Raw genomic sequence first — 16,351 nt, forward strand, 5'->3', positions numbered from 1 at the left:
GCACAGGACACAGAATTAACAAACCAATAAAAACGGATTCTTACATGAAGAGTACACAATCCCTCCCCTCAGCCTGTGATACAATTAACAAAGACAATGGGCTAACTCAATTAACTCTAAACAGAAAAAAATACATTTTTACAAACCCCAAAAAGTACCCCAAAATACAACATATCCCCACAAAAATCACATCCCCTGATAGCCCCGGTCTGGCACATGGTCCCATGCCCAAAACAGTTCCATACACTCAACAACAAAACACTGCTGGACAATTTAAGATGGCCGCCGCCACATGTTTTAATCTGTTCTAGTTAAAAGTCCAAGGGGCAGAAACAGTACTTTTGAACATGGGTTATCATAGGGCCCAGGCCCGGACTGGCCATCGGGCACACCGGGCAAATGCCCGGTGGGCCGCGATGGCCGTGGGGCCGAGGCCGGCAGGGGAAGGTCCCAGGACTTCCCCTGCCGGTCTATGCAGGGCCGGCACTATCCGAGCGCCGGCCCCGCTGTATTCCATGACGGGCCGGTGGGGAGATCAAAGATCTCCCTCACCGGCCCACTTGAATAGATAGGCGGCCGCGGCGGGGAGAGAGGGAGGGAGCCAGCCCTCCCGGAGAGAGGACCCGGCGGAGCTCTAACTTGCAGCTCCGCCGGGTTCCTCTCGCGAGATCCGGATCGTTGCCATGGCAACGACCGGATCTCGCGAGAGTGAGCTCTAGCCCGCAGGCTAGAGTTCACTCACCACGAGGACCACCAGGGAACACTGCCATTCTGCCTCCCAGTCCCAGGTACCAGTCCCCCCTCCCAGGCTAAAGGTAAGAAGGGAGGGGGGGCATAATAATGCCTGTTATATTATTTGTTTACCCCCCCCTACACACAAAATCCATTCTAACATTTATACAGCACTCACACCCATCACACTCAGCACTCACACACCCATCACACTCAGCACTCACATACCCATCACACTCAGCACTCACACACCCATCACACTCAGCACTCACACACCCATCACACTCAGCACTCACACACTCAGCACTCTCTCACCCATCACACTCAGCACTCTCACACCCATCACACTCAGCACTCTCACACCCATCACACTCAGCACTCTCACACCCATCACACTCAGCACTCTCACACTCATCACACACAGCACTTTCACACCCATCACACACAGCACTCTCACACCCATCACACACAGCACTCACACACAGCATTCTCACACACACACACAGCACTCTCACACACAGCACTCTCTAACCCATCACACACAGCACTCACACCCATCACACACAGCACTCTCACACCCATCACACAAAGCATTCTCACACACAGCACTCTCTAACCCATCACACACAGCACTCTCTAACCCATCACACTCAGCACTCTCACACCCATCACACTCAGCACTCTCACACCCATCACACTCAGCACTCTCACACTCATCACACACAGCACTTTCACACCCATCACACACAGCACTCTCACACCCATCACACACAGCACTCACACACAGCATTCTCACACACACACACACAGCACTCTCACACACAGCACTTTCTAAGCCATCACACACAGCACTCACACCCATCACACACAGCACTCTCACACCCATCACACACAGCACTCACACCCATCACACTCAGCACTCTCACCCACATAACACACAGCACTCTCACACACAGCATTCTCACACACACACACAGCACTCTCACACACAGCACTCTCACACCCATCACACACAGCACTCTCACACCCATCACACACAGCACTCTCACTCAGCACTCACACCCATCACACTCAGCACTCTCACCCACATAACACACAGCACTCTCACACACAGCATTCTCACACACACACACAGACAGCACTCTCACACACAGCACTCTCTAACCCATCACACACAGCACTCTCTAACCCATCACACACAGCACTCTCTAACCCATCACACACAGCACTCTCACACCCATCACACAAAGCATTCTCACACACAGCACTCTCTAACCCATCACACACAGCACTCTCTAACCCATCACACACAGCACTCTCACACACACACAGCACTCTCACACACATCGTACACAGTACTCTTACAAACATCAGACTCAGCACTCTCACACACAGCACATTCAGCACTCACACCCAGCACTATCACACACAGCACTCTCACACACATTACAAACAGCACTGTCACACACATCACACACAGCACTCTCACACACCACATTCTCACACACATCACACACAGCATTCTCACACACACCACACACAGCACTTTCACACACATCACACACCGCACCCTCACATACCGCACCCTCACACACAGCATCCATCACGCACACATACTGCACCCTCACATACACACAGAACCCCCCCAACACACTGCACCACACACATACTGCATACATACATACACACACAGCACCCCTCACACACATACTGCACCCCTAAACACATTACATTCCAGACACACACTAGATCCCTTACCCAACTCTGGATCATCTACACACATATACACACTAGATCCCTATATACACTCTGAATCCGTTATAAACACACACTCACTAGATCTCTTACACATTCTGGGTCCTTCAAACACACACTAGACTCCTATACACATACACACACACACACACACACACACACTACACTCTTAACATACACACTCTGAATCACACACACACACTAGATTCCTTGTAAGCAAACACATACTACACCCCTAAACACACACTTTCTACAAACACTACATCACCTATACACACACTCTATAGCCTGTTTGCACACATGCTACATCCCCTTTACATACATTCTCTACAGCCCCTAGCCACATATGCATCACATTACACCACAGACACAACATGTCTAAAACTAACCTTATTATACAATACCACACCACAATCAGCTCACTCTACACACACGCAATACCACAAGCAGACTCCAAACACATGCACAATACTCTTTCCTGGCATTTTTGTCTCCTGGTATCCAGTTATAGAGACACCAGAGACAAGTTGCAAGGAAACACAGTGCAAGCATGTTATTAAATTTGCTTGCACTGTGCAGAACAAATACAGGTTTGTTTGTTTTTCTCATGCTAGAGCTCTTCAGCAGAGCTCTGTGCATGGTCTGCCCTGGAAGAGCATTGAACCAACATGCTCACTTTGAGAGGGGGCATGCTTGTCATTAGTGATGACAAAACACACCTCCTCTGACCCACCCCCTTCTTAGTTGGCCGCTGGGATAAAAAAATGCCGGGCCGAATTATTCTCCCAGTCCGGCCCTGATAGGGCCCATAGTCCCAGGGTAGGAGGCTGGCAAACAGGCCCCTCCAAAAAACAGTGGCAAAGTGGATTTCGTCACAGTTATGTTGCGCGCCTCTGTGCACCTCAACACTCCTGCCTCTGCTCCTCCATATTACTGAGTGAAATAGTATAGTGCTGGGCGGCCATGGCCACCCTGGCCCTCTCAGATCGATAATGGATGGGCGACTCATGACACTGGCAGTTATGGCACCCCCCTAGTAAGTGGTTTCACTGCTTGGGCCGGCCCTGTCTTTATTAAGCTAAAGTTGTTCTGGTGACTATAGAGTCTCTTTAAACTCATGAGCTGTGGAAGCCACATTACTATGGGTATATATACATAGACAAAAAGACCACCCAGGTGCAGCAATAGGTTAGGGAGGAAAGATTGATTACTTCCCTCTGGGTCTAGGCTGTAACAAAGGATTCCTCGGATCCTCACAAACTAATATGTAAAACAAGATACACCTAGATAAAACAAAAGCAGAGAACACTCACAGGGAAACACAGTTTAGTGTATATGTCCCTGCTATGAATATTTTGCACTCACAAAATAAAGGAGTAGTTCAAGCCCATCAGGTGTCTTTAGATCTTGAAGTATAATTCCTCAGGAGTACATGCAGAAAAAAGAAGAACTGGACATAGTGTGAAATCTTAATTGTATAAAAAATCACATTTAATGGAAAAACTTACAGAAAGTCAGAAGTAAAAATGCTCATCAAAGATTAAATTCCTCCCTCTGAGATGATGAATGGAAGGAGCAGGTTGCAAAATTTATGAAGCAGCTCTACGCGTTTCGTCTATATGTTAGACTTCATCAAGAGCAATAACAATCAAGTATATAAAACAATAATAAAATACAAATACATCAATAAAAGTTCAGTGTCTTCAATTCTTCTTATATAGGTCCTCTGTCAAATTCCGCACATTTTTATCATGTATTTTATTCATTTATTGATGTTTATTTTCATTATAGTTTGCATATTCCAGTATCCCTCCCTTCTAATATCCCCATTACCTCTTTATGTATTTTTTATTTCATATACCATTTAGATTAGATGTAAATCCCATCAAGCATAGCTATAGATATTCAATGTCTGAACCAGTGATGGGGGCATTCACTTATGCCTTTTATTTATGTTAATTATTTTATTTTATGTGAATTTATGTACTTATACACATTTTTTTCCCCACTTCTGTATTCACATCTCTCGGCCGCGGCTGAGGTGGAACGCATGTGCGTTCCAGCCGCGGAAAGATGACGTATTTGGTTACTTCCTCCCAGCACACTCCGCGCTGGAGGAGCGCGCGCGCGCCAGTGAAGAGGGAGAGCTAGGCAGTGAAGAGGCAGCCGCGCCGACTCCCATCATCCCCAGCCACCCTCCTGCAAAGAAAAGGTAAGAGACAGGAGGGTGGCTGGAAAATTAGCTATGTCTGTCTATGTATGTCTGTCTGTATGTATGTCTGTATGTATGTCTGTGTATGTATGCATGTATGTCTGTCTGTATATATGTATGTCTATGTATGTTTGCCTATGTATGTCTGTCTGTATGCATGTATGTCTGTCTGTATGCATGTATGTATGTCTGTATGCATGTATGTCTACGTATGTCTGTCTGTATGCATGTATGTCTGTCTGTCTGTATGTCTGTATGCATGCATGTCTGTGTGTATGTATGTATGTCTGTGTGTATGTCTGTCTGACTGTATGCATGCAGGTATGTCTATGTATGTCTGTATGCAAGTATGTCTGTCTGTAGGTATGTCTATGTATGTATATATGTATGTCTGTATGTCATTTTATATGTATGTATATATGTATGTCTGTAAGTCAGTATGAATGTATTGATACCGGAGAAACTGACGGAAGCGAAGCACAGAGAGATGGACACAGGTTTCTTCAGGAAGGAAGAGATTCTTTATTGGATCACCGATCGGGACTCAGAGGGACTAGCGTCACCAAAATCCCACAAGTTCTGAGTCCCGGACAATAGTGCAGGCTCCTTATATAGGCACATAACTCCTCCCATATTAAGCTCCACCCGCACATTCTCTTGACCAATCAATACAAATAAGAATTAACTTCCTGCTTGACCGCATGGCTTGTCCAGCACAATGGAGGAGGGGGAATACTACATCCTGTATTCTTGCACATGCTCCGTACACTACTGATCGTATCTTGCCTCGTGCAACCAACTGATCGATACGTCAGCATATGCACGTACACATGCCACGTGGTAATCTCGGCCTACTAAATTTATTTTTACCGAGATTCCACCACATTCCCCCCTTTGATGCCTCTTGATATTTCACAATTACTTGAGGCATCACTTAACCTTGGTTTGCATACACCGCAAGTTACCTTGAACCAGACCAGACTTATCTTATGATGTGAATCTTCAACACTCATCTTCCTGCATTGGTTCTCCCTGATCTAGAGCCTTATACTTATAAATCGCCATTATCTGTGCAGCAGCCTTCCTCTCTGCTATATTTTCTATCAGGCTTTGCACAGACCTAACTACTAAGGGTATAAGACACGGCAGGAGTAGACACAACATTAAAATCAGTAGGACTCCACCTACCACTGCCTTAAGCCCTCCAAACCACTCATACCAGCTACCAAACCAACTACTTGGATTATACCCTTTCCATACCTGAGTAGGCAAATGCGCTAGTTTAACCATATGGCTAGTAAGCTCAGCTATTGCTTGCCCTTCGTCATCTATTTGAAGACAGCAATTGCTCAGGTTAAACTTCCCACATACACCTCCCTATACTGCCAAAAGGTAATCCAAGGCTAATCTATTTTGGTAGACTGCTGTCCTCATCCTGGTGTTATGCTTCGCTAGAAGATTGAGCGCTTGTGATGTTTCGTTAGTAATAATCTCAACCACCGCCTGTAATCTTATAATACGGTTGAGCATATAAATAGGGGTTCTATAACCAAAGGTACCATCCTCTGCCCACGTGGCTGGCCCATAATAATCTATGATACGCTGGGGAGGCCATTCATCATCTTCCCAGGCGCCTATCTCTATGGGTCCCCTTTTCTTCCTATGATTCACATCATACACTTTAACACCTAAAGTCTCACCTGTTTCAATCGGTAACAAGAAGAAGGATGGTTTGAGCATACCCAACACACATGCCCCTTCCCAGTCCTGTGGCAACTCCGAATAGGCTTTCTTACCACAGATCCAGTACAAATTTGCTGGGGCTCTCCAGGTAGATGTGATGGATTGTCAGGGTACCTGAGGTCTCTACCTCTGAGAGAGGTAGAGAGAGACTTAGAAGTTTATCCGTCCGGACGGCATGTCTCCTCGGTCCCTCGCGGTTCACTCGGTCTTGCTAACGCCGGCCGCGAGGGAGTCACTTCCTTTTATAACAGGAGGACCGGAGGTAGACGTCATGACGCCAACCCGGAACGTCCTGTCACTCAAATCTCGGGAGACGAATCAGGACTCGCCGGAGGCGTGTCTTCTCTCCCTAGCCAGGATACTTAACAGTGGCTCTCTCATTCACTCATTGCCCTGTCGTGGTTCTAGTCCGCCTAGTCACACAGTGCTTTGTTATTCTCTTGTCTTTTGGTTCCGACCCGGCTTTGGTATTTACTCTCCTGTCTTTCTGTTATCCTTGACCCGGCTTGTCTCTCGCTTACCTGTCTTCTCGTTCCCTCGACCTCGGCTTGTCTCTGACCATTCTATCGTAGTTATACGTTAAGTCCGGCCATTCTAAGGACCGGTATACGTATCAGCTACTCTTTGTACTCTGCGTGTTGGATCCCTGACCCGATCCTGACATTACGACAGGGCCATGGATCCTGCAGGTACAAATTGTCAGCTTGGTTCTCCTGATCCTAGGTTTGACGCCATGGATCATAGGATGGATCAGATGGCTCTAGCACTACAGGCGCTGCTGTCTCGTCCTATTAATCCACCTGAGGAGATGCGTAATATGTCTGCTTCTTCTGTGGGTTCAGGGCTAGAGGTAGCTACTGTAGGTGCTTCTTCCCGAGTTACCCCACCTGTACGTTATGCTGGTTCCCCTGAGAGGTGTCGTGGCTTTTTGAACCAGATCAGTATTCATTTCGAGCTACAGCCCCGTTCATACCCTACGGATAGGGCAAAAGTGGGATTTATTATTACCTTACTCATTGAGAAAGCTCTGAGATGGGCTAATCCGTTGTGGGGGAATGATAATCCATTAGTCTATAACTATAATTCCTTTGTAGCTGCTTTTAAAAGAACTTTTGATCCTCCTGGCAGGAGGGTCAATGCAGCCAGATTACTGTTGCGCCTTAGACAAGACAACCAAACACTTGTGGATTACGCACTAGAGTTCAGGTCTTTGGCGGCAGAGGTAAAATGGAATGAACAGGCCTATATAGACGTATTCTTAAATGGTTTATCTGATGTAATACTTGATGAGGTAGCAACAAGAGAGCTTCCCGAGAATCTGGAGGACTTAATTTCTTTTATCTCTCGTATTGACGAACGTCTAAGGGAGAGACAGAATACTCGAGATAGAACCGGTAAATCTTCCTTTAGACTAGCACCATCATTTCAAAGTTCTGAAACCAAAAATCCACAGGTTTCAGAATCTATGCAGCTAGGCCTTACTCGTCTCTCAGAGGAGGAGAGACAGTACAGGAGAAGGGAGGGACTGTGTATGTATTGTGGGTCCAGAGGTCATGTACGTTTGAGCTGTCCCAGTCGTCCGGGAAACGCTCGCACCTAAGTTTCTCTAGAGGGCAGACCTTGGGTGTTTCGATTTTGTCCTCTACTCATAACTACAAAGAACATAGACTCCTATTACCGGTCTCTTTAACTTGGGAGAAGGGAACTTTAGAGACTATGGCATTGATAGACTCCGGCGCTGCTGAGAGTTTTATCGACCAAAAGTTTCTCAACAAACACACTATCCCTTCCCAGTTAAGGAAGACACCCTTAGCTGTTGAAGCCATTGATGGTAGACCTTTAGTTGAGCCTGTGATTTTCCGGGAGACCACACCTCTTTACTTAACTACTGGTATTCTACACAAGGAGGAAATATCCCTACTACTCATTTCATCTCCTTCTGTTCCCATAGTCCTGGGATACTCCTGGCTTAAAAGACACAACCCCGTTATAGATTGGAGATCAGGGGAAATAGTTTCGTGGGGTCAGGATTGTCAAGAGAATTGTTTAAAGAAAGTGTCACCTCTTTGTAGTGTCAACTCACTTAATAACGCTACCGTCTCTACCAAAGTACAGATACCGTCTTTGTATCAAGATTTAAAGGCAGTATTTGACAAAGGAAAGGCTGATACCTTGCCACCACATAGGCCTTTTGATTGCAAAATTAATTTACTTTCTGGTACCATGCCCCCCAGGGGTCATGTGTACCCTTTGTCTACAAATGAAAACTTAGTTCTAGAGGAGTACATTCGTGAAAACCTAGACAAGGGGTTCATTAGAAGATCCTCCTCGCCTGCTGGGGCTGGATTTTTTTTTGTTAAAAAGAAGGATGGTTCTTTAAGACCCTGCATTGACTACCGAGGTCTTAACAAGATAACCATCAGAAATGTATATCCGATCCCCTTGATCACCGAGCTTTTTGATCGATTAAAAAGTTCTAAAATTTTCACTAAGTTAGACCTTAGAGGTGCTTATAATTTGGTGAGAATCCACGACGGTGACGAGTGGAAAACTGCATTCAATACTCGTTATGGGCACTATGAGTATACTGTAATGCCTTTTGGTCTCTGCAATGCCCCGGCGGTATTTCAGGACCTTATTAATGAGGTTCTTAGGGAGTTTCAAGATGACTGTGTGATCGTATACCTTGATGATATACTTATACATTCCAGGGATATTGAAACTCACCACGGACAAGTCAGAAGGGTTTTACTTAAACTTCTTCAGCATGGCTTATACTGCAAACTAGAGAAATGCAGCTTTGACCAATCCCAAACTACCTTTCTTGGCTATGTAATTTCTGGGGAGGGGTTTGAAATGGATCCAGAGAAGCTCCAATCCATATTGGATTGGCCTTTACCTAAGGGACTCAAGGCTATCCAGAGATTTATTGGTTTCTCCAATTACTACAGACGTTTCATTAAGGGTTACTCCTCTATCATTGCTCCCATCACCAATATGACCAAACAAGGGGCTGATACTAAGAATTGGTCTACTGAAGCACTTCTGGCTTTTAGGACACTCAAGGAGCTGTTTGCTTCCGCACCAATTTTAGTTCACCCTGATACTACACTACCTTTCCTACTCGAAGTTGACGCTTCTGAGACTGGTATAGGTGCTGTTCTGTCCCAAAGGTTGGGTGTAGATAAGCCTTTACATCCTTATGGATACTTTTCCAAAAAATTGTCAGGTACTGAAAGCAGATATGGCATTGGTGACAGGGAACTACTAGCGGTTATAATGGCCTTGAAGGAGTGGAGACATTTATTGGAGGGTACTTTGCATCCTGTTACTATTTTGACAGATCATAAAAACTTATCCTATATTGGAGAGGCTAAACATCTATCATCTAGACAGGCTCGTTGGTCCATATTCCTCACTCACTTCAACTACGTACTCACATATAGGCCAGGTTCCAAGAATTCTAAAGCCGACGCCTTATCTCGCCAATATGAACCTACTGCCGTATCTGAACCGGTTTTGTCCTCTATAGTACCCAGGTGTAACATTATCGCTAACACTACTCTCAAAGTCCATTCTCCGCTTCTTGATCAGATAAGGAGCTTGCAGCATCTGGCACCTAGACTGACTCCGGCTTCCAGACTTTTCGTTCCTCCTGAACTCCAATTGGAGCTCTTACAGTGTCTTCACGAGAGTAAGGTGGCTGGTCATCCGGGGGTTCGCAAGACGTATTCTTTGATCTCCAAGGATTTCTGGTGGCCTTCGTTACGGAGGGATATTAAGGATTTTATCGGAGTTTGTGTGGTCTGTACTAAAACTAAACTACCGCATTCACTTCCGTGTGGCCTTTTACAACCTCTGGAAATTCCTGACAAACCTTGGTCCTGTGTGGCAATGGACTTTATTGTGGATTTGCCTGTTTCTAAAAAGCACACGGTTATCCTCACCGTAGTCGATAGATTTACCAAGATGGCACATTTCGTACCTTTGCCTAAACTCCCGACTTCTCCTGAATTGGCGGAAATCTTTGCTAAAGAGATTTTTCGCTTGCATGGGATTCCCTCGGAGATCACTTCTGATAGAGGCTCCCAATTTGTTTCACGTTTTTGGAGGTCGTTCTGTTCTCAATTAGGCATCAAATTGAATTTTTCGTCCGCCTATCATCCTCAGTCTAACGGAGCTGCCGAACGAACCAACCAGAAGATTGAGCAATACTTACGTTGTTTTGTTTCCGAACACCAGGACGATTGGGTCGGTTTGATTCCTTGGGCGGAGTTTGCGCATAACAATCTCGTTTGTGACTCTACGCATTCAAGCCCCTTCTTCATGAACTATGGCTTTCATCCATCTATTCTTCCCTCGGTTTCTCCTTCACAAGGAGTGCCGTCGGTCGATGTACATGTGGCCAATTTGAGGAAGTTGTGGGATCAGACTCGACAGATTCTTCTACACAATTCTGTACTGGTTAAGAAACATGCTGACAAACGTAGAAGGGCGGCTCCGAATTTTGTTCCAGGCGATAGAGTTTGGTTGAGTACTAGGAATATTCGTCTTAAAGTTCCTTCCATGAAATTCGCTCCTCGTTATATTGGTCCCTACAGGATCTTGACTCGAATTAACCCAGTGGCGTATCGTCTAGCCCTCCCTGCTACTTTACGCATCCCGAACTCCTTTCACGTGTCATTGCTGAAACCTCTAATCTGTAACAGATTCTCCTCCACAATCGCCCCTCCGCGCCCTGTTCAGGTGGAGGGTCAGGAGGAGTATGAGGTTAACTCCATTATTGATTCTCGTGTCTCCCGGGGGAGAGTACAATATTTAGTTGACTGGAAGGGATATGGTCCTGAGGAGAGGAGTTGGGTACCACAAGAGGATGTTCATGCTCCTCGCCTTCGCAGGGCATTTCACTCCCGCTTTCCATCTCGCCCCGGCTCCTTCCGCCCGGTGGGCGTATCTGAGAGGGGGGGTACTGTCAGGGTACCTGAGGTCTCTACCTCTGAGAGAGGTAGAGACTTAGAAGTTTATCCGTCCGGACGGCATGTCTCCTCGGTCCCTCGCGGTTCACTCGGTCTTGCTAACGCCGGCCGCGAGGGAGTCACTTCCTTTTATAACAGGAGGACCGGAGGTAGACGTCATGACGCCAACCCGGAACGTCCTGTCACTCAAATCTCGGGAGACGAATCAGGACTCGCCGGAGGCGTGTCTTCTCTCCCTAGCCAGGATACTTAACAGTGGCTCTCTCATTCACTCATTGCCCTGTCGTGGTTCTAGTCCGCCTAGTCACACAGTGCTTTGTTATTCTCTTGTCTTTTGGTTCCGACCCGGCTTTGGTATTTACTCTCCTGTCTTTCTGTTATCCTTGACCCGGCTTGTCTCTCGCTTACCTGTCTTCTCGTTCCCTCGACCTCGGCTTGTCTCTGACCATTCTATCGTAGTTATACGTTAAGTCCGGCCATTCTAAGGACCGGTATACGTATCAGCTACTCTTTGTACTCTGCGTGTTGGATCCCTGACCCGATCCTGACATGGATAAATCAAACCACACATCCTTTAAATTGGCGTATCTATCAAACGGGTTAGGTGGTTCTGAGACATTTGAAGCCGACCACCAAGTTGTATTCTTTGTATCATCATCATAAGCTTTTTGCCCTAGACAAGTTAATTCTCCTACAGAAGTATTATACATTATTCCTTTCCTTGCTATGCAAACATAACCTATGATGGAGGTCTTTAATCTCCACTCAGATTTACCTCTAACACTCATATGATAATCGGCTTGTGTAGATATTAATTGGTCAACTGCCTCAGAACCGGACATTACCTCCTTTGCTTCCCAAGGCCATTGGTCTCCCATGTTAGTACCTCCACACACATAGCAGTTGGTAACATTAAGACTACCGGCAATACTTTCAGCTAAGTCAATGAACAGGTTTTTAGCATTATGGGGGATCTTATTATCTATGCTCATCTCTTCATAAAAGGAATGGTATACTTGATGAGTTTGGGAGGATACCGTATCAGTCTCTATCCCTATAAACAATACTGTCCCAGGATCTAAACCCGTCCCGTATATCTGAAACTCAAATAAATTGCCATATTTGTCTAAGAACTTATCGGGGTTATTTATAAGTATATGGATGGGATTACATTCCATAGACTTACAATATGGGCTGGTAGGCAACTTAGTCACTATCATGTCTTTGTCTACTGTCTGTCCCCAAGTCGCCCACCCCACACAAGACCAATATGGGCAAAAGTTATAGTCTTTATTCGGGCATCTAGGACTAACATATTTATTTTTACTACTGGGACAAATATATTTATCATTAGACCCATACGTCCTCTCCCATCTAAGATCCCCACATACATTCCACGGCTTTCTACCACTTGATATCGCTTTACACGCATCAAATAGCAGAACACCCGAAGAATGTACGGATTCTAACACCGTCTTATTAATTAGGGTCCCCTGAGGATCTCCATTCCTGAGAGTCAACCAAATTGTACGGGGTTGATACTCCGGACTGAAGCACTTAGGTTCTCCTACTCCTAAATGGCACACACTATAGTCTATATTTAGGTATCTACATCTCGATACATCTCCTTTACACTCGTATAGTGAATGCCAAATTAGGGTTTGGGAAATATGGTTACCTGTTCTCGTAGTCTTAATGCATACCTCACAGCTAGGAGTGTCGGTACCTCTACCTTCCTGAATATAAAAATACACATAAATAAACACTATCATCAACACATCTTTCGCCGTCATCCTCAGTCTTCGTCCGTGCGAAGGCACCTCAGCTTCCAGGATGTAAGGGCTGCAGGGAATGGAGTTCTGCTCGTCTTCACAGGAGTCCCTTCGAGACTTTCCCTGGCTTATACACTATATGTCGGTAAGCGGACAGGCTTTATTATGGCCATCTAAAAACACTCACTTCACCAAATCCCTGTAACAATAAAATTTGTAATCCACAATAGTTCCTCGTTACTCCGACTGAGTAGTGCGTTTTAACCGGATCTTGCAGGGATTCTCTGGATCTGCTGTAACTTGCCAAGAATCGACTGCTGCTGGTTTAACCCTGGAGTGATGTATCCACGGAGTCACTTCGGCTACTTTTATCGCTGTAGGGGTAGACAAAAGAACAACATAAGGACCTCTCCACTTGGGCCCTAACGGTACATTATTCCACTCTTTAATCCACACTTGATCTCCTGGATGATAACTATGAACAGGGGGATAAATATTCACAGGTAATCTATCTTGTACCCATTTCTGTACCTCCTCCATAGTCTTACCCAACTCTACAACCTGCTGCCGGGTAATTCCTTCTCCCAACTGACTCAAGTCCCCCCTTAAGTTACCAAGTACGGGAGGTGGTCGCCCATACATGATTTCAAAAGGAGAGAGGCCCATCCTTCTGGTAGGGGTACTGCGGATTCGCAATAGAGCTATGGGTAAGAGAACGTTCCACTTAAGTTGGGTTTCCTGACACATTTTAGCCAACTGATTCTTAATAGTTCTATTCATTCTCTCTACCTTACCAGAACTCTGGGGTCTATATGCTGTATGAAGCCTCCACTTTATACCAAGCATATGAGTCAGTTGTTGTAGGCACTGATGAACAAAAGCTGGACCATTGTCCGATCCTATAGAACAGGGTAGTCCATATCGGGGTATTATTTCTCGTAGCAGGAATCTCACAACTTCTCCTGCTTTCTCTGTACGAGTAGGACATGCTTCTACCCAGCCTGAATAGGTGCACACAATTACCAGCAGGTAACGATGTCCACCCGATTTAGGCATCACTGTAAAGTCAATTTGTAAATCGGACATGGGGAGTCCCCCCATAAACTGGACTCCTGGTGGCTTTACTGGTCCTTGTCTTGCATTATTTTTAGCACACGTTACACATCTTCGTACAATGGCCTGAGTCAAGTTGGACAATCTTGGTATGTAGAAATGTTTTCTGAGAGATTCTTCAGTACTGTCTCTCCCAGAATGTGTCCCGTTGTGATAATTTTGGACAATTTCTACCGCTAGTGATGCTGGTATGACTATTCTTCCATCTTCTAGCTGATACCACTTGTTCTCCAAATACTTTCCTGGTTCAGTCTTTAACCACTCCTCTTCTTGAGCTGTATAAACTGGAGTCCATTGGGACAGTGGAGTTGGTATAAGAGCAGCTATATGCCCCACATACTCCTGTCTTCCTGATTCAGCAGCACGCTTAGCTGCACTATCTGCCATCCGATTTCCCTTGGTTACATCACCATCTCCTCTCAGATGCGCTCGACAATGTATGATACCGACTTCTTTCGCCTCCCTCACTGCTTCCAATAGTTGTAGGATTTCAGCTGCATACTTGATTTCTTTTCCTTCTGAATTCAGTAGTCCTCTTTCTTTATACAAAGCTCCGTGGGCATGAGTGGTTAAAAACGCATATTTGGAGTCCGTGTAGATGTTCACTCTTAAACCTTCAGCCAATTGTAACGCTCGTGTCAGTGCTATCAATTCTGCCTTTTGTGCTGATGTTCCTTTCGCCAGTGGCCGAGCTTCTATCACCTTGTCTATTGTTGTCACTGCATATCCTGCATAGCGGATCCCTTCTTTCACATAACTACTGCCATCGGTATAATATTGAACATCGGGGTTCTGGATGGGAAAATCACGAAGATCTGGTCTACTTGAGAATACTTCATCCATTACTTCCAAACAATCATGTTGACTTTCAGTAGGTTGTGGCAAAAGGGTAGCTGGATTTAAGGTGTTTACAGTCTCTAAATGCACTCTGGGGTTTTCACACAACATTGCTTGATACTTGGTCATACGGCTGTTACTAAACCAATGATTTCCTTTGTAATCCAACAACGTCTGTACTGCATGTGGGACTCGTACATAAAGTTCTTGACCCAGAGTGAGTTTATCGGCTTCAGCTACTAGCAGGGCGGCTGCAGCTACGGCTCTTAGACAAGGTGGAAGTCCGCTGGCCACTGCATCCAATTGCTTAGACATGTAGGCAACAGGTCTTTGCCATGATCCCAAGTACTGTGTCAATACTCCCACAGCCATTCTTCTTTGCTCGTGTACATATAAGTAGAATGGTCGTGTGTGATCAGGTAGACCTAATGCTGGGGCACTCATCAAAGCCTTCTTCACATCTTCAAATGCCGTTTGCTGTTCTTGGGTCCATAAGAAGGGGTCGTGCTCTGTACCTTTGATAGCTGCGTACAGAGGTTTTGCCAGTATCGCATAGCTGGGAATCCATATCCTACAGAAGCCTACTGCCCCCAAGAATTCTCGCACTTGTCTTCTATTCTTGGGTATCGGTATTTGGCACACAGCTTCTTTTCTCTCTGGCCCCATAATTCTTTGACCTTCAGAGATATGGAATCCCAGATATTTGACAGTTGGCAAACACAACTGAGCCTTCTTTCTAGACACCTTGTATCCTGCCTTCCAGAGAATGTGTAGTAGATCGTGCGTTGCTCGCTGACAGATTTCTTTTGTAACTGCTGCTATCAACAAGTCATCTACATATTGTAACAATACACACTCTCCTGGGATGGACTCGAAATCCAGTAGATCTTGACTTAGGGCTGAACCAAATAGGGTAGGTGAATTTTTAAACCCTTGGGGAAGTCTTGTCCAAGTCATTTGGCGTTTTGAGCCCGTTACAGCGTTCTCCCATTGGAAAGCGAAAATACATTGACTTTCTGCGGCAATTCGGAGGCAAAAGAAGGCATCTTTGAGGTCTAAGACTGTAAAGTAAGTAGCCCCGCCCGGAATTAAAGCAAGCAGGTTATATGGATTGGGTACAACTGGATGTATACTAACAACTGCATCATTGACTGCTCTCAAGTCCTGCACAGGTCAATACTCATCTGTACCGGGCTTTTGAACAGGCAGCA

Source organism: Pelobates fuscus, chromosome 6 (genome assembly GCF_036172605.1).
Source record: "Pelobates fuscus isolate aPelFus1 chromosome 6, aPelFus1.pri, whole genome shotgun sequence".
Classification (NCBI taxonomy): domain Eukaryota; kingdom Metazoa; phylum Chordata; class Amphibia; order Anura; family Pelobatidae; genus Pelobates; species Pelobates fuscus.